This window comes from Mirounga leonina, unplaced genomic scaffold, assembly GCF_011800145.1.
Source record: "Mirounga leonina isolate KUSES-001 unplaced genomic scaffold, KU_Mleo_1.0 Mir_178, whole genome shotgun sequence".
NCBI lineage: Eukaryota > Metazoa > Chordata > Mammalia > Carnivora > Phocidae > Mirounga > Mirounga leonina.
The window spans coordinates 14,600,533-14,627,577 of NW_023270464.1; positions in this window are offsets into that span (position 1 = coordinate 14,600,533).

Below are 27,045 nucleotides of genomic sequence, written 5' to 3' on the forward strand. Positions count from 1 at the left end.
ATGTTAATCACCATACATTACATCATTAGTTTTTGATGTAGTGTTCCATGATTCACCGTTTGCATATAACACCCAGTGCTCCATTCAATACGTGCCCTTTTCAATACCCATCACCAGGCCAACCCATCCCCCCACCCCCTTCCCCTCTAGAACCCTCAGTCTGTTTCTCAGAGTCCATAGTCTCTCACCTTTCATCTCCCCCTCTGATTTCCCCCCCTTCATTTTTCCCTTCCTACTATCTTCTTTTTTTTTTTTTTTAACATATAATGTATTATTTGTTTCAGAGGTACAGGTCTGTGATTCAACAGTCTTACACAATTCACAGTTCTCACCATAACACATACCCTCCCCCATGTCTATCACCCAGCCACACCATCCCTCCTACACCCCACCACTCCAATACTGCCACCTTCCCCTGGAACTTGGCAGAATCTGTTCACAAGACAGGACAGAAGCTAATACAAACATCAGTGAAAAATTGATAGTTAAGTCCATCAATCATTACCAACATTTAAACCTCCTTATACTAGATGGAGTACCTCATCTCTCTTTGCTCAAGTATGTTGCTTCCCTGTGCAGCTACCTAGGAAGGTCAAGGACAGCTGTTGGCACCTCACTTGAGAGTTACTGTGCTGGGGGATAGCTGAGAAAGTCAATGTATCCAGTCATTCTAGGTAATGCAGAGTGTCGGCTCTAGACCCATGGGCCACAACACTTGGCACTGATGTTCTATAAACTTTCCAGAAGTTCCATCAAATGTCTATTGATGTGTAAAGTTTCTCTCTGTTGCAACTACATATATTTATCTGCATTATTTGGTCTATAGGCTTAAGTTGGATAATAAAAAGAAGCAAAAATACAATGACTCCAACAAGGTAAAAAGTAGTATTTCTCATAGAGTAGTTCAGAGGCAGCTAGACAGTGTGGGTGCTGCAGGGAGTTGAAGAATCCTGAGCTCATCTTCAATACTATCTTGCTGCTAGGAAAACCTGGCTAACAAGTTCTGTGACTTTGTTACAACCCACAGGGAGAAGGAAAGTGAAGTGGTGGGGGGCAAGGAGGTAAAGATGTGCATCATATTTTGCTTACATTCAATTGGCAAGAAGAGGCACATGGCCACAACAAGGTACAGGTAAGTCTGAGAAATGTAGCTGTTAGCTGGGTGGCCATTTGCTACCTAAAGCTCAGGAAGGGAGACTCTGTTACTAAAAAGAAGGACAGAAGGGTGACAGGATGACATTTTGCAGCCTTCCCCACAACTCTGTAGGGAGAACTGCTGATCTGAAGAGCTCCCAGGCTTGTAAGGTGCAGTGACTACAATCGCTTCAAGTTAGAAGCCGTGTCTCAGAAGGATATTAGAACTTTGCTTACTGAATCCCAGAATAGAGCCATGGTGGCCTGCTGACACAGCTAGAGACAGTGTGGAAGTATACACAAGTGACCAGAGGGATAATGATCCAGCTTAATAGGCACTCTCAAGGTAGTCTGAACCTTCAAATTTCCTTTTCACTTGCTGTGAAAAATTCTAGAATTCTAGAATTCTTTTTTTTTTTTTTAGATTTATTTATTTATTTGAGAGAGAGAGGGAGCATGAATGGGGGGGAGGAACAGAGGGACAGGGAGAATTTTTTTTTTTAAGATTTATTTATTTGAGAGAGAGAGAAAATGGAGGGGGGCAGAGGAAGAGGGAGAGAGAGAACTCAAGCAGACTCCCCGCTGAGCAGGGAACCCAATGTGGGGCTCAATCTCATGACTCTGAGATCATGACCAGAGCTGAAATCAAGAGTCAGATGCATAACTGACTGAGCCACACAGGTACCCCAGAAGTTCTAGAATTCTAAACAGTGCTGAGGACACAAAGAAGTTGTGAATGACTAGTGTCATAAGCAAGGCTAGAGCCAAACCCTGTGGCTATAATGAGCAGGGTAGACATGGTGAATCCTCCCAAGAAACAGGAGGGGTGGGGATAATTACAAGCAAATTAAATGACAGCAAATGTGTGGAAGACCGTGAAGAAGATATAGAAGTTGCTCACAGCTCATGGTCACGAAGAGTATGATCTAGCCTGGGGTCATGAAAGGAAGTGATGTTTCATTTCAGTACTGCAGGATAGGTAGGGATTGGTGGGGCTAACATGAAAAAGAAGAAGGGGTGAAGGGGGATATGTGAAATCTGGAGGACAGGCTGGGAAACCTAGATTTTTTAAATCTCAGGTTCCTCATCTGTCAAGTGCGAACAGAAAATGTTTCCCTCTACAGTTGTTGTAAGGATTAAGAGAAATAATGCAGGTAAAGGCTTAGTCACCAGCCTAGCAAGAAAGAAAGTGGAATCACTGATAGCTTTTTTTTTTTTGAAGATTTTATTCATTTATTTGAGACAGAAAGAGTGAGCAAGAGAGACAGCATGAGCAGGATGGAGGGGCAGAGGGAGAGGGAGAAGCAGACTCCCCACTGAGCAAGGATCCCAGTGCAGGACTCCATTCCAGGACCCTGGATCATGACCTGAGCTGAAGGCAGACACTTAACTGACTGAGCCACCCAGGCACCCCTCACTGATAGCTTTTATTGTGATACTATTATTAATTTTTTTATTCTTTCTCCAGGAATCCTAAGGTTTATTTATGCAAATGTAGTCTCTCATCTGACTCTGGAAACATCTTGACATTTCTTAATTCCTCTTAATTCTTTATCTATCACCTATCTATTTATCTATCATCTATCTATCTATCATCTATCTATCTATCTATCATCTATCCATCTATCTATCATCTATCTATCTTTCTATCTATCTAATACCATGACACATCACTTAGCCAGCAGATAAAAGAAGCCAGAGAGCAAAACTGAGCAAATAAGAGCTTTAGAGATAGATAGTTGTATCAACTGAAACTAGCAGCATATCCAGTTAATCAGTTAATGGTGGCTAAAGCAGTTTAATTATCTTCCCATCCAGAAACAGGGCTGGTTCCACAGTCAGTGCAGCAGCTACACAATGACATTAAGGACTTTCCAACACTTTGCTCTACCTTCTTCAGTATTGCCTCTTTTTTTTTTTTTTTAAGTAAGCTCCACACCCAGCATGGAGCCCATGTGGGCCTTGAACTCACGACTCTGAGGTCAAGACCTGAGCTGAGATCAAGAGTCGGATGCTTAACCAACTGAGTCACCCAGGCGCCCCTAGTATTGCCTCTTGATTACAAGCTGCCTACCACAGATCCAGGTGGCTCAACCCTCCCCAAATGCATTCAAGACAGAAAATTAAGGCCAAGTACAGAAGGAGCCTTTTCTTTTATCAGTGAATAAAATATTTTCCTGGAGCCCTCTAACAAATTTTTCTTCTGTGTAATTGCCTACCTCCAGCTGCAAGTGACACCAGATAATTCACCAAGATTGTTGTGATCAAGTTAAGCAGTTATTAGTGGCTTGGGGTTGGGTATATCACTGCACTGGAAAAAAATGAGCTGGAGAGGAAGTGGGTGTTGGCTGTTGAGTGAGCAACTAGCAATGTCTATCATAATAATTTAGAGATAATTTGAGTAGGTAGCGCTTGGTTGATCTCCCAGGCCAACACAAGAACAAACTTCAAAAAAGTGTGCATGTAAAAAGTACAGCATTCAAACTTTACATACGTGGGGAAGGATGAAACAGATTTTTGTTCAAGTCAACATTTATTTAGTGCTAGGAGCTTTTTGTATATTGTCTCATTTTTTCTCAGAAAATCTTGGAGAGAGAGCCACAGATAAGAAAAGATAAGAAAATCTCCATTCCAACAGCTAAGTTCCTGGGTTCAAGGTCACATGTTGGGTAAAGGGCAGAAATCCCAATTTAAGTAGGTCTGACAATAATTCCAGGTTATTATTTTTTAAGATTTATTTATTCATTTGAGAGAGAGGGAGACATAGAGGGAGCGAGAGTATGAGCAGGGGAAGGTGCAGTGGGAGAGGGAGAGAATCTCAGGCAGACTCCCCACTGAGCACAGAGGCTGTATCTCAGGACCCTGAGGTCATGACCTGAATAGAAATCCAGAGTCAGATGCTCAACAAACTGAGCCACCCAGGCGCCCCTCATTCCAGGTTACTTTTACCCAAAAGAGTTTATTTCTCCAAATGATGGAAGAGTCTTTGTACAAAAGAAAAAAAAAAAAGAAAGAAAAAACATTTCAAAAGTGGCTCAGGAAGAATTAGACCAGTATGAGGTGGGGTGCAATTACTAATAAGAGCTAGCATTTTTTGAGCACCTAGATATGGGTCAGGCACAATTCTAAATTCTTTAGGTATAGATAAATTATCTTAACAATATTTGCTGCTATCTATTATTCCCATTTTAGACCAAGGCACAGACATTTAAACTATGTGCCCAAGCTCACACAGCTGATATATTGAATACCAAAGATTCACCTTGAAGCTATCTGAATCTAGGGTCCAACCCATTAACCACTATGCAGTGTTGCCTCTAAAGAGTTCCAGGTTGTTGCTGTGAGCTCTGGAATGTTTTCTTCAACCCCCAGTGGTGCTCTTGGGAACCTCTTTAGAGTGTACCCTAGGCAAGCGTACAAAGTGCCTGCATGTGGGCAGGAACTCCTCTCTCCACCAGGACATATTAGGAAATGAGAACTCATTACGATGAGCTACAAAGGACATTTTGTTGTTGTTGTTGAAAGAAAACAAATGAAACCCTAATATTTTAATAGTTCATTAGAAGGAACAAACAAACACAGAATTCTTCCAAGTAAATAATTACGTAGAATGGGAAATATGAACACTGTTATGTTTTTAAAAATCATAATAATTAAAGAACCATTTTGGGAGAAAAGAATGACAAATCCTTTTAGTTTGAGATATTGTGGGCTCCCACTGGAGTTCAGTTCCAAGAGCTTCTCACTAGGACTATCTCCTCACCTTACTGTTTGGGGTCCCTGTGAAGCTGGTCTATTTCCTAAATGTATTAGGGTGGGATTAAGCTGCTGTAACAAAGAACACAACATAATTCAGAAACTTAAGAAAGGTAGTTTAGTTAAGTTTGCGGGAAGAAGAAGCAAAGGATTTCCAAGTTAGTAGGAGGTAGTGGAAGTCAATTCAGTTGACACAACTCTTGAGAGTAGCAGCAAACCACAACAATCTGTTGGCATTGAGTTTATATCTGTAATCCTAAAGTTCTCAAAAGGCCAGATCAAGATTTAGATGATGATGAGAGTTGACAGATCAGTCTGTCCCTCTGATCTCTAATACGAATGCTCATTTTCTATTTCATTTCCTTAAAAGGAAGTAGTTGACCAAGTGGGTAATCACCACCATCAAAAGCCATGGATTGGCAAAATAAGTAAAGAAATACACAAACAAGCAAATATATGGTAAAGTATGATTGCCCTTAAAACTGGGTCTATGTCTTTGGGGGATAGGAAAAGAAAAAGCAAGATGATTCAGAGGGCTTATGGAATTGATTTTGGCAATCACATAATAAGTGAGAAGAGGGTAAGTTGTGTTGGGGGTGGAGAGGTGAGTTTTTCTCCCATCTTTAAGTGTGATTTACAAATTTAAGGGGCAAAGAGGCAGCAAATGATTTAGAAAAATCCAAATTAAGAGCCTTTTGTCTGACAGTATTCACATTATTATTTGCATTGTATCCTCTTTGTGAAGATTTTGGCCTTGATCTTTCTCTCCCTAGAACCCGTTAGCAATTCACAATGAAACCCCTTTGAAATAATTCACGTTGAAATAAGACAGAGGGTGTCACTCCCCAGGTCACAGAGAGCCATCGCTCAGTAGAGTTAGACACAGGAGCCCACCCTTTACAGTCATGTTCTCAGCTGATTAAGCTCATTCAGGGCTAGGCTGCTAGAACAAAACCAGAAATATAACCTCTTGTCTCCTGCCCCATTTTTTTTTTTTTAATTTTTTGAGTAAGCAGATAGAAAACAGTAGAAATGTTTCTATTCTTATAGTAAAGTTGGAAAGTAGGAAGAAGATAAATTATGTATATATATATATATCAGTAATATATACCAGTATATATGGTGTGTGTACATAAGAGATTAAAGTTATTAGTTAATATTACTTCAGAATAAAAGAATGTAAATGGATAAATATTGTACACCTTGAAGTTAATAATTTTATATAAATATAAATATTAAAATTTAGTTTTAAAAAAGATAGCTTTGTTTCTCTTTCCTAAATGAAATGACAGCATTGAAACTAAGATAATTCAATTAAAATAGTTTTCAACAATTATCAGGATAGGAAAAAATAATGAAGGGAAATCAATTGCCCCAATACCATAGTTCTCACCTCTCCTTGATGTGGCAGGAATTTTTATAGAAGTAGTTCATTCTTCCAGCTTGAAATTAAGCTGGACTTAATTTCGAGTTAATTTTGAAAAAAATTCCATTTTGGAAAAAAAAAATGCACCAACATATTAACTGTGGTTATTTGTGGAACTGGAGATCATGTATGAATCTCGCTTTCTTTTTGATACCATTCTGTATTTTCCAAGCTCTGTATAATAAGGTGGTGTTCCTTAAGAAATAATGATAAACAGTACATCATATTTTCTTCATGTTTAGAAAAACAGTTGCATTCAATCAAATAACAGATGAAATTTAAAAAATCATTTTCATTCAGTAAACTATCTAAATTCAGAAAGTAGACAACTAAGTCAGGTAATACATCACAACTGAGGTTGTTTTTGGCAGAGGAGAATGGTAACATATTGAATTTTTTTTATGAATTGTTTAATTCTTCCAATATTTTCTACCCTTACCTGGCAAATTCAAGAACATTGTTTTTGTTTTGTTTTGTTTTGTTTTGTTTTTTGTTTTAAATTTCCTGAGAAATAAGACATTTCTCTTGTATACATTTTTTTGTATCTGAACTTTATAACATTTTTTTTTTTCATAGGAAAAGCTTGCACAAAATTTCTGTTTCTATTTCACGGGCATTTAATACATTTAGATCTGAACATATTTTCTCTTGGTTTAGTACTTCCAGGGATTTTGGAAGATTCTCACATACTGACTTCGTATAAATCGTAGAAACTCGTTCTGTCCTAGATCCGCAGCCCCCCTCCCCCACCAATCTGTTTTATTATTTTGCCGTCATTTAAAATCTCCTTATCTTGTAAGCACTTACAGAGACTCTCTCTAACTATAACTTCAGGAACAGATTAAGTTTGCTTTTCAAAGCCATTCATCATCAGAGATATGTTTTTGTTAGTGTTTTCTTTTGTAAATCATTTTATTATTGTAAGGTGCCTCTGGATGCTGGCATGATAATAGGCTATATAAATGATTTTGTCCTGTATTTGTGTTGTATATACTTTATTGTAATAGCACTCTCGGGTCAAAAGCAGCCAATATTATTCCGATTAATTCCTGTCTAGACACTCATAAATTGCCCTTTAATTTGCAGAGAGAAAACGAAGTCCTATGAAGCATAACCTTTGCTGCTACAGAAGCCCCACCTGGTTTTTCTGGGCTGGAGGAGGCCCGCCTCCCTGCGTCCTTCAAAGCGGCAGTCCTGGCTGCTACAAGGGTGAGCATCTCGTTTTCGAGGCTCAGCCCAGGTAGCTAGCCAGGGCCTGCCAGTTGGCATGCTGTTGCTCCAGAGGAAAACACAAAGCCTAATCCCCCAACACAGTTTCAGACAAACGCTCCTTTTATTTACTCATATTCATCTCCCCCAAAGAAAAAAAAAATAGGAGGAGAAAATAGCTTGCTTAATCCCAATACTAACACAATATTGATTCACATTCATGTTCTGTATTTATTGACGTGCATGGCATACAATGGGGGCTATCATTTAGGCTACTGTATTCCGGGGAAGGCACAATCACATTAGAGAAAGAGATGAAGCACACAGTTTATACAACCCTAATTTTATGTAATGTAAACCTTTCAAACACTGCACATGGGAGGAAAAATGCATGTCCTAATGAAAAACCAAATGCATACCAAATGGATTTATCTTAAAGCTAATTATGGCTGCAGAATATCTGTCCTCAAAAGTCCACCATTATTTCCTAAACTTGTATAATGAAATTAACTTCTTTGGCTTTCCAGCAGCTTTCTGTATATCTCATTAACCAACTGTAAATGCATTTGTGCTCGAGAGCACAGCACAGGGTTTTGTTTTGTGACATCTAGTGTTCAGTGTTTTGAAATTATGCAGGTGGTGTGTAATGCTCTAGGCTAACTATATACAGAGCTGGAGTGTATATTGAACGCCAGACAGCATATACGTATTACTAGCATATGGCTTCTGCAAGAAGAAAGCAGATATGAAAAACACCGCACTTTTTTTGGCCCCTTGGAGATTTTTATTGCCTAGTGGCAGCTGTATTTAATAAAATATTAGTAGCCACTTGAGGTTTAAAGGTGTAACACAATTCCATTTCAATATAACAATTCCATAAATTCAAATATGAAACCTTCATAGAAGCATGATATGGCTGTAATTAAAAAAAAAAATTTGTATGTGCTTTTGAAAAACAAATTTAGGGCACATTGTACCTATAGTCAATCCATTAAGTAGATTTTTGGGTGATCATTCACATTTTTGAAAGTTGGAAGCGATTCTAGAGACCTCTGTAAGAGAAAGTGATGGTTTAATTTGTTCTTTTTTTGCTATTGTTATACCAACAGCACAATCCTCTGCCCACTGCCTGCAAATGTTTTCTTCACTTCCCTCTTGCTCTTTTCATGCCTCTTAAAGTTCTCCTTCTTTCCAGAAGAATGTGTGACGGTGCTTAGGAAGACATCACATGCCATACAAATGTTAAACTTGATTGTTGTTATTTGCAAGTTTGGAAAGAGACCATACACCACCTTAACCACCTTGGCCCATCTATTCCAGCAAAATCAAAGCCCCAGAGAGGCAGGACACAGATGGACTTAGAAGCTCTAGGTGGGAAGGGGTTTGGGTGGCCTCCTTCATTGATGAAATTAGTTACAGGAAATGGAGAGATAGCCTTCTTCAGGAGGAAGATTGCACCTTTATAGATATCCAGCAAAGAATGTGCATGAAAATGCTCAGAGTCTCCAGGGCGCCTTGTTCATTCACAGGATGTAAACATTTGAGTGTGGCCAGAGCACAAGCAGAGGTTATGGCAGCCTCCCAAAGACAGCATCTCGCCCACAGAGGAGTTTTGATTGCCTAGCAGTGTTTTTAAAATGATATTTAATTGTTTGAGATTGCACACACTGTCTCTAGTTTATCATATTCCCCCATGACTTCATATCAGCCTACACCTGCTCAAGTTCCCCGGAGACATTGCAGGTCAAGACTCCTGATCTAAGACGTGGAGAAAGGAAGGGCGCAGGAGAAGCATACGTCCCAGAGTAGGGGAGAGCTAAGAAATGACAAAATGACCAAGGCAATGGCCCTCGTGGTGCCCGCAATGGGAGGGTCATGCAAAAATTCTCAGCATAGTACAAATTTTATTCTAGAGATTATTTGGGGCAGTGTAGAGAACGGTATGGGGGAGGGAGCAGGAAATCCATCTCAGAAATCCTTTGAGGGATGCCTGGGTGCCTCAGTCAGTTAAGTGTCTGTCTTTGGCTCAGGCCATGATCCCAGGGTCCTCGGATCAAGTCCTGCATCGGGCTCCTTGCTCAGTGGGGAGTCTGCTTCTTCTTCTGCTTGCCACTGCTCCTGCTCGTGCTCTCTCTCTCTCTGACAAATAAACAAATAAAAACCTTAAAAAGAAAAAGAAATCCTTTGAAAAAGCCTCTGAGAGAGATGACGAGGTACAGACTAAAGATTGTAGGCTTTTCACTGACTAATATCGCTTGGGATGAGAACACCCATTAAGGGGAGAAACGGACCAAGGATGGTGCCCTTGGTAACCCCAGTGTTCAAACAATGAATGAATGAGGAAGCAAAAACAGAGGCTGAGAAGGAATAATCATAATGAACGTGAAGAATCAAGAATGAGGATCTAAACTGATGCCAAAATACACTGATTAATATCACTGTCCTTATGACCCAGGGAGATGGATTTCCGGAGAAAGAGTGCTCCAATCAACATCTTCTTCCTTTCTTTCCATAAAATATTTTGTCTATAAATTGATTTCATTTCTAACCACATGAACAAGGCTCTATTTTATACATATCGAGGAGAGTTCTTTCTAAACAAGCTCTCCCCCAAAGCAGCTTTGTTGGAAGAACCCCTATTTTGAGATGCATTTCATTCCTGTTGTGTGTTCACTGGATTACAATGTTCTAAGTGACCCTGTAGCTGATTTATTTTCCTACGAACACTGCGATAAGGCTGGGGCTCAGGAAACAGGACTTGAGAAATTCCGAATTTAAATCAAGATGAACTTTAAAATGTAGAATTTGAACCAAATTCAAGTCTCTAATCCCAGGAAAGAAGAATCACAATCAGGCCAATCAGGTTGGACTGTGTTTGTGACAAACTTCTCCAAACATGGGTCAGGAGCAGATATTACTGTTGCCATGGTAACTTCTGAGCTTTGTGTGTGTGTGTGTGTGTGTGTTTGTTCGCGTGTGCGTGCACACTCAGGAGCGCATGTGCTTTTTATCTTGCTTCTGCAGTTCCAAAGTAAGATAAAGGTAGCTAAAAATTCAGTGTTTTCTTCTAGTAGCCAGAGGAAAATACCTATCAAATCTTACTTTGAGGTCAGTGATTTTTTTTTGCCTGTATTAAGACATGATGGAATTATTTAATTACCTTTGCTAGCAAGTTTACAGACAAGCATACTCCTATCATATTGCGTATCCACAAATAGGATTATTTACATCCAATCTAAGGAGTGCTGACTGGTGTCATTGGAAGCTGAAGCTGTATCAGCATTTAAATTCCCACTTTTCTGGGCAAAAACCCAAGTGAATGATTCAATTAAACTCTTTATGTTATATATTATCCAGAAGTTCACAATATAAAGTGATTCTCCCGGTCTGAACCCTTGCCTTTATGATTGCAATTTGGTAGCAAGACAATTTCCAAGGACTATTTTACTTGAACTGCAATGAAAACGTCAGGCCATAACACACTTTTTGATGGTGGTTTTATGAATGACACTCCAAAATCAACCATTATTTCAAACACATGCAATAAATAACCTTCATTATTCATCAGAGTGTAAATATGCATTCGTATTTGCAAATATGGTGGTTTCCTGAGCAAAGCAGCTGGCAGTCAACAGCTCCTTGAGCCATTTAAGGAGGTAACAAATAGGCATCAGCCTCTTTAACTGATAGAGACTATCTCCTCCGTTGCTCAGAGACAAACAGCTCATTCTTCAGCATTGATTTTGCTCATTGCCCTTAACCCAGTACCTATGAGCGTGCCATATTGTAGACACTCAACTAACATGTATTAAATGAACGGGATTGAACCTGCATCCCATAGTGACCTGAGGAGATGCAATTTGTGCAATGATTTTAAAGATTTTTATTTATTTATTTGACAGAGAGAGACAGCGAGAGAAGGAATACAAGCAGGGGGAGTGAAAGAAAGAGAAGCAAGCTTCCTGCGGAGCAGGGAGCCCGATGTGGGGCTCGATCCCAGGACCCTGGGATCATGACCTGAGCCAAAGGCAGACGCTTAACGACTGAGCCACCCAGGCGCCCCTGTGCAATGATTTTAAAGGAATATATTTCCTGTTTCTTTTGAAATTATCAAAACCAAAGGACTCTTTTTTTTTTTTTTTAAAGATTTTATTTATTTATTTGAGAGAGAGAGAATGAGAGAGAGAGCACATGAGAGGGGGGAGGGTCAGAGGGAGAAGCAGGTTCCCTGCTGAGCAGGGAGCCCGATGCGGGACTCGATCCAGGGACTCCAGGATCATGACCTGAGCCAAAAGCAGTCGCTTAACCAACTGAGCCACCCAGGCGCCCCCCAAAGGACTCTTTTAATAGAATTAATCAATTAGATAAACTTAGTATATTGTAGTCCCAAGACTGAAATGCTAGGGAATTTTCTTTGAAAACACTGTTGCCCAGCTGCCTAACATCTTTTTTTTTTTTTTCTCCTTTTAAGTCTGAGAAGGCCAAACATATTTACACTGAGATTCCAAAAGTACATAAAGGCAAAAATGATATATAAACCACACAGAACAGATAAATCCAAGATGTCCAGTAAAGTCATTTTGTGTCATTTGCTTCTGACACTTAGGAGAGACACATTTCTGCTCTGACTTCCTTCTGCTCTAGACCCCTAGATGGGTTTCTTCGCTAACTTAATACTTCTTGCTTCTGTCTCCTGGGCTGATAGAGACAACTTCATCTTCTCTGTGTGACTCCCTTGAAGTAATTCACCACCTCCCTTTCTTTGTTAGAATTAGGTTGATTGGCTGGCTTGGCCATGTATTTATCCATGAAAATTTACTAAGGGCCTAACACATGTCATCTACTTGCTATCTGCCGCACACTTGGGAAACACAAACGACTAACTCTGTTATGGACTGAATGTTTGTGTCTCCCCCAAATTTAGATGTTATAGGCCTAACCCCCAATGGGATGGTGTCATGAGGTTGGGTCTGTGAGAGGTAATTGGGTTTAGATGAGGTGTTGGTGGAAGAGCCCTCCTGATGGGATTAGTGATATTATAAGAAGAGAAAGAGACACCAGAGCTTCTTCTCTCCACTATGTGGACACACAGAAAGAAGTCAGGGGTCTGCAGGCCAGGAAGATGGCCCTCACTAAGAACCTGACCATACTGGGGCACCTGGGTGGCTCAGTTGGTTAAGCAACTGCCTTCAGCTCGGGTCATGATCCTGGAGTCCTGGGATCGAGTCCCACATCGGACTCCCTGCTGGGCGGGGATTCTGCTTCTCCCTCTGATCCTCCCCCTCTCATGCTCTCTGTCTCCCATTCTCTCTCTCAGATAAATAAATAAAAAATCTTAAAAACAAAACAAAACAAACCCTCAAAGAACCTGGCCATACTAACTCCATGATTGGGGACTTCCAGATCTGTGAGAAAATAAATCTCTGTCAATTAAGCCACTCCATCTATGGCATTTTGTTATGGCAGCCTGAGCAGACAAAGACAAACTCTAAAGTGAATCAACATCTCAATGCTAAGGTTTGATATATAACATTAGCTAGAGTCAATGTAGTAATAAGCCTAATGACTCCAGAGAAGAGAGAAGTTAACGGCCTGGAGCAGTCACAGATGAGTGAATATTGACCACAGGTTTTGAAGGCATGTGCCAAAAAAAGAAATTTGGTGTAGTGCATTCTGGACAGATGTGTGCAAAGGTCTGGAAACATGGAAAGATGTGTCACATTCAGGGAACAGTCAAATGCTCAGAATAGGTAAGGCATAGTCTTGATCAGACCAGAGATGAAGTTGGTAAGATGGGTTACAATCAGATGGTGAAAGGTCAAGGACTCTTTGCTAAGGAGTTTAGACTTCATCTCATTAAAACAAAATAAAACAGGGGCGCCTGGGTGGCTCAGTTGTTAAGCAACTGCCTTCAGCTCAGGTCATGGTCCCAGGGTCCTGGGATCGAGTCCCATATCAGGCTCTCTCCTCTGTGGGAAGCCTGCTTCTCCCTCTCCCACTCCCCCTGCTTGTGTTCCCTCTCTCACTGTGTCTCTCTCTGTCAAATAAATAAAAAAAATCTTTAAAAAAAAAAACAAGAAAAGCCAAATTGGATTCTCATGCAAGCAAGGGCCAAGGCTGATTTTCTTTTTATTATGATAAGAATATTTAACATGAGATCTACCTTTTTAACGAATGTTTAAATATAAGTACTGTAGTTGGAACTAAAGGCGCAAAGTCATACAGCAGATCTCTAGAACTTGATCCTGTTGCATACCTGAAATTTTATACCTGTTGAAGGGCAACTTCCCATTTCCCCCTCCCTGCAGCCCCAGGTAACCATCATTCTATTTCTGTTTTTGTGTGTTTGATTATTTTAGATACCTCATACAAGTGGAATCAAGCAATATTTGTCCTTCTGTGACTGGCTTATTTTGCTTGACATAATGTCCTCAAGTTCATCCATGTTGTTACAAACAGCAGGATTCTCTTCCTTTTTAAGGTTGAATAATATTCCCTGTACATACACCCAACATTTACTTTATCCATTCACCTGTTGGTGGGCATTTAGGTTGTTTCCACATTGTAACTATTGTTTTGTTTGTTTATTTTTGTTTATTTTTATTTATTTATTTTTTTAAAGATTTTATTTATTTATTTGACAGAGAGAGTCACAGCGAGAGAGGGAACACAAGCAGGGGGAGTGGCAGAGGGAGAAGCAGGCTCCCCGCCGAGCAGGGAGCCCGACGCGGGGCTCGATCCCAGGACCCTGGGATCACGACCTGAGCCGAAGGCAGATGCTTAACGACTGAGCCACCCAGGCGCCCCTATTTTTGTTTGTTTTAAGATTTATTTATTTATTTGACAGAGAGAATGACAGCACAGGGAGGGACAAAGGGAGAGAAGCAGACTTGGCTAAGTGCAGAACCAGACATGGGGCCTGATCTCACAACCCTGAGATCATGACCTGAGCCGAAATCAAGAGTCAGAAGCTCAACTGACTGAGCTACCCGGGCTCCCCATTGTAGCTATTGCTAAAAATTCTGCAATGAACATGGGAGTGAAAACATCTCCTTGAGATCCTGATTTCAATTCTTTTGGATAAAGACTCAGAGGTGGGATTTCTGGATTGTTATGGTAAAGATATATTTTGTAAGGATGCCTGCAACAGCCAACAGTAAGATAGATGACACAGGGTAGTTACGAGGCTGTTAAATTAGTCTGTGGGAGAGAGAATGAGAGCCTGAACTGCACAGTGGTGATGGAAAGGAGCCAACAGACTTGTGTTGGCCTCCACAGGACTGGCTTTTCATGCAAGACAAGGCATCAGCTGTCTTCCTTCTCCTGTTGCCAGAAGGTTCTCTGTTCCCAAATTCCTCCTTTGCCAAAGTACCTGATAATCCCACTGCATCTCACTCAAATTAGTTCAAGAAGTAAGGGTCCCTTAAAATAAAATAAAACAAAACAAAAACAGGTTTCTGGGAAGCACAGCCCATTATCAATGATATCCCCTTACATCGGCCTGGGGCAATTTTCCAAAGTGTGTTGTGTGGAACACTAGTGTGTGTCAGTTGTTGATGTGATTATATTAACAAACAAACAAACAGAAAGGATTTGTAATAAGATTTCTTGGGGGAATCTCTGGATCAAGCAGATTTATTTGCTGCAAGAATTTTCAGCCTCTAACCCTTTTTTTTTTTTAAAGATTTTATTTATTTGGGGGCGCCTAGGTGGCTCAGTTGGTTAAGCAACTGCCTTCTGCTTGGGTCATGATCCTGGAGTCCCGGGATCGAGTCCCGCATTGGGCTCCCTGCTCAGCAGGGGGTCTGCTTCTCCCTCTGACCCTCTTCCCTCTCGTGCTCTCTGTCTCTCATTCTCTCTCTCTCAAATAAATAAATAAAATCTTTAAAAAAAAAAGATTTTATTTATTTGACAGAGAGAGAGAGAGCACAAGCATGGGGAGTAGCAGAAGGAGAGGGAGAAGCAGACTCCCCACTGAGCAGGGAGCCCAATGTGGGACTCGATCCCAGGATCCTGGGATCATGACCTGAGCTGAAGGCAGACGCTTAACCAACTGAGCCACCCAGGTGCCCCTCAGCCTCTAATTCTTAATGTGCACTATCAATATCTGCAAGAAGGATACAGTATGTGTTTTTTCTCAAATATATTGGGCCACAGATTATAGTTTTAAGGGACAATTTTGTAAAACTCTGATACACAGAGGGCTTTGGAGTTAACAAAGCACTTTGCCTCAAGAGTTTTAAGATTTGTGCAAGGCAGATTTCACCATGAACATGTTAGTAGAAAGAAGCAGCTGCTCAGAATTGCCAATGCCTTGTTCACTCCCACAAGGTTTCTAAGAGGAAGAACTGGGACTCCTGGACTCCTACTGTTTTGTTTTTTTTGTTCGTTTGTTTGTTTTGTTTTTTTAGACTCTAGGTCCCGGGATCTTCCTGTTATACCACAAATGCCATTGCCCCCATAGCTAAAAGGAATGAACTGAAGGGGACCACAAGGGCAAGAAGTGAATAGGACTCAGGGTTATGGATTTGGGGAAGTGGAGGAAAAAAAAAAATGGGAAGAGTCAGGCATCTATGTAAAATCTTGGAAGGCTGTCAACATCGTGTCAGGTGAAGGGTACAATTGGAACACTGTGGTCTAACAGGAGGTTCAACAGGAGAATAAAAATGCACTCAGTACAAATTATACTTATTCTTCAACATGACCTCTTGGAGTCACTATCAAGTCAGGTAGAGCTGGGGGTGGTTCATGGGTCTTTGGTGCCTTGTCCATTCATTTATTTATTAGACAAACTCTTATGAGGACATAGGAATTCAACCATGGTCTCCTCCCAGCCTGGATGTGATGTGGCTCTGTCTCCCCATAACTAATATGGCCATTTCATATGATTTCTTCTTTTTCTTTCTCTTCTTCTTCTTCTTCTTTTTTTTTTTTTTTTTTTTTTTTTTTTTAAGTAGGGATGTGGGCATGGAGCTCAAATCTGAGGCTCAAACTCATGACCCAGAGATCAAGATCTGAGCTGAGATCAAGAGTCGGATGCTTAACCGAGCCACCCAGGGGACCCTGTTTCACAAGGCTTCTTCAAGCTGAGTACTCTATCAGGTTATATAGCACTCAGAACATGAAAGGTCACCTCCTTCTAAAACTAATCCATCCAAATTGGATGAGGAAGGTTATGCCATAATTATACAAAGTTGGAGGAGCCGCTGAGTATAACACAGACCCTGCCCACAAACTCATCAGAATACCATTGGTCACACAGTCAGTCAAAATTACAGAGCACCTACTATGTGCCAGATGTATGTTAAGCACTAAAGAGAGTAGTGGATAAAAGAAGTATGGCCTCTGCCCTCATAGTAGATTGGACTTCATCAGGGAGAGCAAATGTAGAATGAATTATTTTAAGTGATTGAGTAAATAATTTAAAGTAAAAAGGTGGTTCAAGGGACAAATACTAGGAGCTGTGAGAAGGTATATAAAAAGGGACCACACACTTTTCTGTAATGGGGGTGGCCAGGAAAGGCTACGCTGAGCTTCTTAAGCTCAACTGGTCTGAGAATATCTGGAAAATGAGGTGATGGGACTCAAGCAATATCCCCCACAGAATGTGAGCCAACATATTTGGGAGTCACTTTGAATTATACAAAGTTCAGCTGGCTTCTTTACTGGAGGACTTGTTGGACATTAGTGTGCAAATACCAATTGTGAATCTCAAAGGGAAGTTCTAGATTGAAGCAGGTCCCAAGCTTTTGGGGGGTTCATTTTTGTGCAGAATATTTACAGCAACCAGTTTTCTAAGGAAGACCATTTAAAAAATAATTGAGTAGGTGTCCAAGATCTCTGCCAGCTTTCAAATTCAATTAATATGTCTTAAAGTATGTCTTAGAAAAAACAAAGTAATCTAGCATTGATGTGTAAGAAAGACTGGATGGATGGGCTCCAAGAGATGGAGGTTACGGCAGAAAATCTATGGCGGACATCATGACAGCTTAAACTCAGAATGAAGGGATATTCGAGGTGTGGGTGTTAATTAAATATAAAGTATATAAAAAAAGAAAAATACAGCAATGGCTATGCACCCAAGGAACCAACAAAGATTGTTAAAGGATATGTGATGTGGCTAAGTGTGACTTCGTGATTAACATGGAGATTTGTAGAGGTACCATTTATAAAAGGAAACTTCTGGGATGAAGGATGTCCAGAAGGACTCTCAGTAAACCAGGCTGACATAAGTAGGAGGGAGACAGAGTGGAAAGTTCTTTTCTTTTCTTTTTTTTTTTTTTTTTAAGATTTTATTTATTTATTTACTTGAGAGAGAGAGAGAGAGAGAGAGAGAGAGAAACAGCATGAGAGCGGAGAGGGTCAGAGGGAGAAGCAGGCTCCCTGCTGAGCCGGGAGCCCGATGTGGGACTCGATCCCAGGACTCCGGGATCATGACCTGAGCTGAAGGCAGTCGCTTAACCAACTGAGCCCCCCAGGCGCCCTGGAAAGTTCTTTTTCAAAAAAAAAAAAAAAAAAGCACAGGAGAATGGCAGAGAGTTCTGCTGTCTCTACTAATGGTTCATGGCTGTGCCTTGTCCCCCAGAGTATGGCTTCTAGTCCCGCCTACTTCTTGCTGCTTGAACTTTTCTTCCCTATTCTCATATTTGTAGCTTTTATTACAGTTCATGGCCAGGAGGGTGAACTTCTTCTCTCCTCTTGAGATTCTTCGGGTTTTAAAGTCCTCACTCAAAAGATCCCACTCACATGTCTTTGTCATTAAAACTGTACAAACTCTTTGGATCTTCTCTCGTTTCACTTCTCAGTGAAGCCTTCTGTCCAAGCTCCAGCCAGCCACCATATTGTCCCACGCCAACTGTCCGATGGCAGCCATTTTCTGGGATAGCTTTTCCCTACATCAAGGCAGTCATCTCTATGCAATTGATTATTATTATTATTTTTTAAAGATTTTATTTATTTATTTAACTGACAGAGAAAGACAGCTAGAGAAAGAACACAAGCAGGGGGAGTGGGAGAGGGAGAAGCAGGCTTCCCGCCAAGCAGGGAGCCCGATGCGGGGCTCAATCTCAGGACCCTGGGGTCATGACCTGAGCTGAAGGCAGCCTCTTAACCAGCTGAGCCACCCAGGTGCCCCTATGCAATTGATTATTTCCTGTTGTATGATTTTATGGTGTTCTTTCACTACCTCATGGGTTTTACTAAATCTTCTAAAGGAACTTGCATTCCTGCAAGGGGCAGAGTGCTAGATATTCAGTATTTCCATAATAGAATGCAAATCACTGAATATTTATTCAGTAATTTCTAGGGTTAGATCCATATAGATGCTGGACTGGGGGGTGTGAATGCCAAAACATAACAGAATAGAGACTTTACTCTCCTGGGGCTTAAATCTTTGTTAAAGTTGTAAGAAAGACTGTGAGCAAATGGAATAAACATAAGCCAAAACATATTAATTGCTGCATTTGTTTAAAATGCAGTTTTATGGTGGTCAGGAGAAGGAAATCATCATATCCTTGAGAAGATTGGCATAGCTCTGACCTCACAAGGAACTCTTTGTGAACTCCTAAAAGCAAAAAGAACTCAATGTGTCTAAAAATATAAAGTGTTGCCCTAGGTCCTATTTACTATGGATTAGAAAAGTGTAGGGGCACCGGGGTGTATCAGTTGGTTGAGCATCCAACTCTTGGTTTTGGCTCAGGTCATGATCTCGGGTTCTGGGATTGAGATCCAGGTCGGGCTCCATGCTCGGTGGGGAATCAGATTCTCTCTCTCCTTCTGCCCCTCCCCTGGCTCACATGCTCTCTCTCTCTTTCTCTTGCTAGAATGAATAAGTAAATCTTAAAGAAAAAAAACATTTATCTCAGAAAACTTTGTCTTTGTGAATAATTAGTATCTTCACCAATTTCTTTTAAATCATACTTAGACATTGTTTAATCTGTTTTGCTAGTTATTTTCTTCCACGGTTTTACCATTTATGTTAATTAAAACCTATCTTTAAGTGACAAATCAGAAAAGCAAAGTGAGTGGTGAATTTTCTGAGTGTTTTTCATGCACAGGAAATGTCTGTTTTGCCTCCTATAAGGAATGACAACTTGACTATAGGGTTCTTATGGCAGAAGATTTATTTGCACATCTTCCAAACTATACCATTGTTTTCTGGCTCTTAGAGCTGTAGAGGAGAAGTACGATACCAAACTGATTTGGGGGGTGACTGACAAAAATACATAATTGAGGGGCACCTGGGGCATCTACCTTTGGCTCAGGTCATGATCCCAGGGTCCTGGGATCGAGTCCCATATCGGGCTCTCTGCTCGGCGGGGAGTCTGCTTCTCCCTCTCCCTCTGCTCCTCCCCACTGCTTGTGCTCTCTCTCTCACTCATTCTCTCTCTTAAATAAATAAAATCTTAAAAAAAATACATAATTGATATCTTCTTCCTGGTTATTTCATAGGATTCTGCCTTTATTCTTGCACACAAACATTTTAACCAAGTTATGTAGCGATGGATACCTTTTGATCAAATTCTCTGTACACAAGATGCTATTGGAATCTACAGGGCTTTCCTCAGCCCCTCAACATTGTTTTCTATTAGTATTTCTACTATTTCTATGTTATATTTCTTTGCTTGTTGTTTCAATTCCATTTCTCTGGCCTCATTTTTATAAATGCCCATTGTTAAAGGATTGGGTCTCTGTTGACCTCTTGTACACATTTTAAAATCTTCATATTTTCCTCTGCATTCTGAGTGAGAATTCCACCCCCAGATCAGTTTTCTTGGCCTAGGGAAAATTTCAGTTCTATTATTGCATTTTTTTTTTTTTTGTTGTTGTTGTTCCATTATGCTCATTCCCTTTTTATATCTGTTTCTTATTCAGTCAGGTTGGTTTTCTTGGCAGTTTATGTTTTACCTCCCATTTTATAGGTCTGTCTTTTTTAGCTGTTTTGTGAGGATGAAGTAGATATTATTGAAAGTTAGCTCTTTTTCTTATAACTTTTTATTTTCAAAATATGGTTTTAGTATTCTCTGTGAGGGCTTTGTCATCCTCTCTATAGGTTACAAAACTGTTCAGTAGTCATGTTTTACTGTCAATTTTTTTTACTGTTTTTATTTAATAACCTAAAATGAGCAGTCTGTAGCAGACATGTGCTGTCTATATATTTGGTGGGTGGCTTCTCCTTAAATTTTATAATGCTCAAGCATTTTCAACTAGGACGATCCCATGAGACTGTAGACCAGCAGGCGGGTTGATGTTACGTAACACTGCTTGCGACCTGATCCAGGAGGCCGGGAGGAATGTGTTGAGGGTCAGAACTCTGGGAAATCCTAGAATATCTTCTTTGGTAAAATGGCACCTGAGGAACAGAAAATCACAGCCACCTTTCCTATAAACCTCCTCTCAATACCAATATGGATATGGGGGCTTTCTCCCTGGTGCTGATTCCCACAGCACCAAAAAAGATCCATATATCACAACCCAACTGATTGAAGGCTGTGAACCCACCCACTTTCCTTCTATAGCCACAGACTGACATCTAGGCTTGCAAGGGCATCAGTGCTTAGGGGGACTCCCGAGTGGATACCAGCTGCTGGCAGTCCATTGACCCATCTCCTACAAATCAGAAATGTCCGTGGGGTTCTGTGAGGGCTTCTCTGATTATGAGGCTGTGTTACTCTCTCCAGAAGAAGAATCACGACTCTCAAAGTCTCCCTTCGGTTTCTTTTCATACCTGTGTCATACACAGCAAATTCTTTGGTTTCTGCCACACCAGTCTCTGTTTGCATGGATGACCAGACTTTTCCTGAGTAACAAAAATTTTGATAATTTTACTGATAACCTTGCTGGGCACCCGGGGTGGCAGGAAAATTAGATACTCACCATCAAGTGCTCATTTAACCGGAAATACACCTACTGGTTTTAGTTACATCTTTGTCAACCAAAGTCTATTCTTTATCTTCGTTCCACAGAGAACAAGTCTATTCTTTCCTCTGCATGGTAATTCTGTCAGTAATGGAAGGCAGCTTTCGTGAATATCCACCCTGGGCCAGAGGCTCTCTCCTCTGAGTGAAGCCAACTTATGCTCTTCCTATGGTACAGACTCATGTTTTCTTACAGGGTCTTGCTCCAAAGTTTCCGTTTATTACTTAGGATGTTGCACACAAAAATGAATACACCTCTCCTGTTGTAACCTGATCAGCACTTAAGTAGGATGGTTGTTTCTTTCGATACATTGCCTCTACTTCCGTAATCAAAGGCAATGCTGTGTCAGCTTACTAAGTATCATATCACACAGTTAACACATATTGCTCTTTTTCACAATCGAAGCCGCTAGTCTTTTCCAAAGAGGCTTTGATTGAGCCACGGGTATCTCATCCAATAATTTCAGGCCTTTTACTTCTTTGGAGGAAAGTGTGGGACCTTCCATTTTTTTCCACTTTACTATGTGTTTTGGCCACCGTTCACTCAGAATCACATTCTTTCACTCGTTGTGTTCAAGATCCTTTCTGGGTTAGTTGAAGAAAATCTGTGGAACGTGCCTTCCATATCATCTTTCTGATCCCAGAAAAAAATGTGGAACCAAATGAGGCTTTGCAAGGGGGGCCATGACATATTTCTAGAAACATCTCCACCCTGCCACATTAATTCACTTAATTTCCCACTTCTGGGAATATGACCTAAGTCCAGGACCTACTGATGATCTCAGATTTTACCATTTTGATCACTGGAATACCAGGGAAGGCTTTGTATACTCAAAGAGGATTTTCAGAAGAGTTCTTAATTTTCTGTGGGTGAGGGGAAGTCGGTGGGTGGGTTGTTCTGTATGTGCATGTGCATGCTTGTGTGTGGGTGTGTGGGTGTGTACATAAAAGATTTAGGAGTTCCCAGATATCTTAAGAAGAAAATTCATTTCCTTTTAAATAAGAAGCATTGTGCAAAAGCTTCCATGACAGGAGTGAAGTCCCAGAATGTCGTCTTTGTGATCAGTGTCTGCAACGTCTCTGGGATTCGTCACAAACTGATTCAACTCAAAAGTTTTCTGGAAAAATTAAGCTCTCAAAGAAATCTTGGCAGTCCTCTACCTTTTCCTGGATTTCAGGGAGTGATTTTGATTTGTGATCTCTTAAGTCCGTAACAATTTGCTATTTCTAATTTATTGCTTCATTTGTGACTGCTGCTACGGCAAGGTAAATTTATTCTGATTTGCACAACCTAAGTCCTTCCTCTGACAGTGACTAATTATTACCTGAGTTAAAATAATGAAAGTGTCGGAAAGTGTCCGAATGCAATTTGTTAGGAAAACATGTGGCATGCTGTGTTACCCCAGTCCAGAAAAGCCTAAGTGATCAGAAACCATGGAGAATTAAGAAATGTTTTTTTCCCCTCAAAGGTTATAAATCAATGTAGAAAATTTTAGGAACTTCCACTGCAAAGAACTGAGTTTGGTGACATCAGGAGTGCTTGTGGGTTTTTAAATATCTTATATCTTAATAAAAATAACTCTTTAAGGGAACCCACCGGAGAATTACACAATAACAACATGAAAAGAGTAAAGAGAAACAACGTTTGCTGAATGCCTACTGTGTTCTTGATGTCACGGTCCTCGGCATTCATAGGCTTCATCTCATTTGATTTTTCACAACAATTCTTTATGGACTCATTTTAAATTTTCTTATTTTATTCCCCAGCTCACAGAGATTCAGAGCTTATGTAATTTTCCCAAGGACAAGCTGATAAGAATTAGAGCTGTATTTCAAACACTAATTTCTCTGACTCAAAGCTCATGCTCTTTCTGCCATACCAAGATCCCACGTAAGGTTGACTTTTTTTAACACATGCAGCAATTTAAAATATAAAATAACCCAGTGGATGTCCTATTTAAGAAACTAGATATATGGCACCCCATGCATATGTAATAGAACTGATCGTTAAAACAAGGAGTGATAAATGCAAACCCTAAATGAGCAAAAGAACTTAGTAGAGAAACAGGGGAGCCAAAGAATTCTTCATTTATATTATTTCCAAAAGCAATGTCTGGCCCAAGCCTGGATTCTCAGATTCTTTCAGACATCCAGCCATTCTGTAACTCACTCCGTCTCCAAATACTGTTTTTCAATTTTAAGACTCTTTTTTACAGATTTATGACCCAAATATGTTAGGTATGTCAGGATTACTCCAGATAAAATATGTATAATTATAATAATAATGATGATAATGAAAAAAGTACATTTCTAAAACAGGCTTCATTTAAAATAATGTTCTAATTTTTCTATGCAGAGTAAATTTATAAAAAGCAATAACTAAATTTTGTCAATTTTAGACTACAATTTAATAAAGATATGTTTATGTCAGAGGCTCTGCTCTTTCATGTTAAAAATGCTGTTAAGTTATTAAGATGAGCACTTAAATATTTCTCAAGTGAAGATATTTCTGCTTAATAAGGTCCTTAAAGATACCTGTATTATTAATTTAAGGAACTGCTAAAGTATATTCCATATTATGTGTTAAACAATATTAACCAAATATTAAATATATATTACATATGTATATGTATATTGATTTTCAGTTTATATATATATATATATAGTTTGTTTATATATATATATACATATATATACACACACACATATATACGTATAGTAGGCAGTGTTCATTTGGAAGAAGGATTTCTTATTTGATTACATTAATTATGAATAATTAAAAAAAATCATGTTCACCCACAAGATACCAATAGATGTTGTAGATGCAGCCGGGCAAAGCCTTAGCAGTATAACACATTGATGACATCTGGATATCACCACCTTCAAAAATTCGTAAAGGAGACCTCCTAGAAACACGGCTAATCAAAAATATTCTCTATGGCAAAATTGATCTTCAACCCACATATTCACTGATGCAGAATGGATAAACAATATATGGTATGTACATACAATGGAATATTATTCAGCCCTAAAAAGGAAGGAGATTCTAACACATACTACAACTTGGATGAACTTTGAGGCCATTAAGCTAAGTGAAACAAGCCAGACACAAAAAGACAAATACTATATGCTTCCACATAGATGAGGTACTTAGAAGCATCAAATGCATAGAGACAAAAAGTAGAATGGTGGTTTCCAGGGGATGGAAGGAGAGGGGAATGGGGAGCTATTATTTAAAAGGTAGCTTTCAGGTAGAGGAGATGGAACATTTCTTGAGCCGGAGGATGGTGATGGTTGCACAACAATGTGAATGTACTAAATGCCACTGAATTGTACACGTAAAAAGGGTTAAAATGGTAAATGACATTATGTACATTTAGCACAATAAAAAAGATAACTGATTTTCAGTGTAGGAAATGTATGGTCTTATAAAGGATTTCCTAAAATATATATTTTTTGGAAGGGACAAGTTAGGATAGGGACAAAGCAAGGAAAACTTTCAAAGTGAGGCAAGGTATTTTTTTTTTTTTTAAGTTGTATCTTTGAAGAAGTAATATATGCAAATGATAATGCAAATTTTTCCACAGGGTTCATTGTAAAACTTAGTCACCCTTCCTAATTCTCTAGTCACTGGAGGCAGATATTATTATCAGTTTTTGGTAGAGTCTTCCAAAAGAGTCTCACATAAATATATAAGCATCTATGCAAGCTTTTCTTTTTGTTTTTTCTTAACTCAGACGCTAGGGCTCCTTACTTTCTTCAGATAAGAAATCTTGAAAATCCTCCATTTATAATACTGCCTCATTCTTTTTAATTGCCACAGTGGCATTTCATTGTATGAATGCACATAATTGATCTAAAAATCTCCTATGGATGCATATTAAGATTTATTTCCAACATTTTACAATCCTAAATGATTCTTCAGTGAATACCATTATATGAATACCATTTCCCATTTCCTATTGCAGGAAAATGAACGTATTTGAGCAAGTTTTGCAATGAAGAATTGTGGCGTCTTGGATAAAATATCATGTGGTACAGCTAGATCAATCTGGAAAGATGGATGATGGATCGTGCCTCTTTCATCAGAAGATAGAAACTCAGAGTACTAACTGAGCAATGATAGAGACTAAACTGTGGTATAAAGCAAATAAAAGAACACACAGATTTACTCAAACTTTCTAGAAGGAAAACTTGCTAGGACTTAATGACAAAAGCATAGGAAAAGATAGTTTAGAATTTCAGGATTTAAGGACTTGAAGGTTTCTAGACTGAGAGTCTGGGAAAATCAGTTCAGTTGTGCATTTTTTGAGTAGTTATCCAGGTGTCTGGCATTGTGCTCTTTGTGAGACTGGGCAGAGGAATACCATAAGCCCTCTGAAACAAGTCACCATCAGCTTTTTGAAACTTCTTTAGAATCATTATGGCAGGCACACAGGGTCTAGAAAAAGTGTAAGTCTGGGAGAATAATAACTTCCCCTTACAACTAATGCAAGGTCTATGCACAGGATCTCACACACAGTTGGCTCTTGACAATTACTTATGGACTAACTGACCTTTGGTACAGCAGGAGATAATGAACTCAGAATAGTCTCCTTTTACATCAACAACATAGAGTCCTTTTCTTGGATTTCTGAAAATGGCCACCATCTATGTTTTGACAAATGTGTTTTGGTTCAGAGTAAATGAATCACCCAAAGACTTGCTGAATGAATGACAGAAGGGATGAAATGAGGAGATCAATTGAGAATATTGACCATGGGAGTACAAAAACTGCTAGCCTAGAGATGATATCCTCATAAACAAGAAGGATTTTTTTCATGAAACGAAATCAGAGGGTATATTCCCAGGAGGGCAAGAGGACAACATGAGGATCTAGTGGGAAGAATATGAACTTTAGGGACAAACATACATAGGTTAAGTCTTACAGCACAGAAACAAGACTGATTTCCAGCAAGTTCCTTCATATTCTAAGCCTCAGTTTCCTTGCTTGTAAAATACATAAAATAAGACTTATTTTGTGTATGAATTAAACAAAAAGGTATTTTTAGATACATAAAGTGCTGAGCAAAATCAGGCATAGGGTGTATATTCAGCTAATGCAACTTCCTGTACCCTTCCTCTCTTGTCGTTCCAAGTACTATTTCTAAGATAAAATAATCACATTTGGAAATTAATGGAAGACTGACGATCCAAGGTTTGGGGCAGTATCATGAAGTTAAGAGCACACAGGAATGAAGCTTGACTGCATGGATCCTATCTGAGCCTTGCTCCTTAACCATGTAACTGCTATCACCACCTTCTTTCCTTTCTCTGACTCCCAGTACCATGGAGATAAGCAAGGTCCCAATTCACACAGTCACATGGTTGAAGGAAATCATGCATGTGCAGCAATTTTCCCCATGTAAGCACTCAGAAAATTATAGTTGATGATAGATTTTATTGGCATGAGAGGGAAGCCGCTCTTATCCACTTGTTATAAGTAAACTGAGTTGTTATTCTTCATTTAATTACCTGAAAAACTGCAAAGAACTCTACAAATGAGTGGCCATTTAATTATTATCTACAGGTATGTCTAAAGCGAATGCAAATCATAGGCTCATA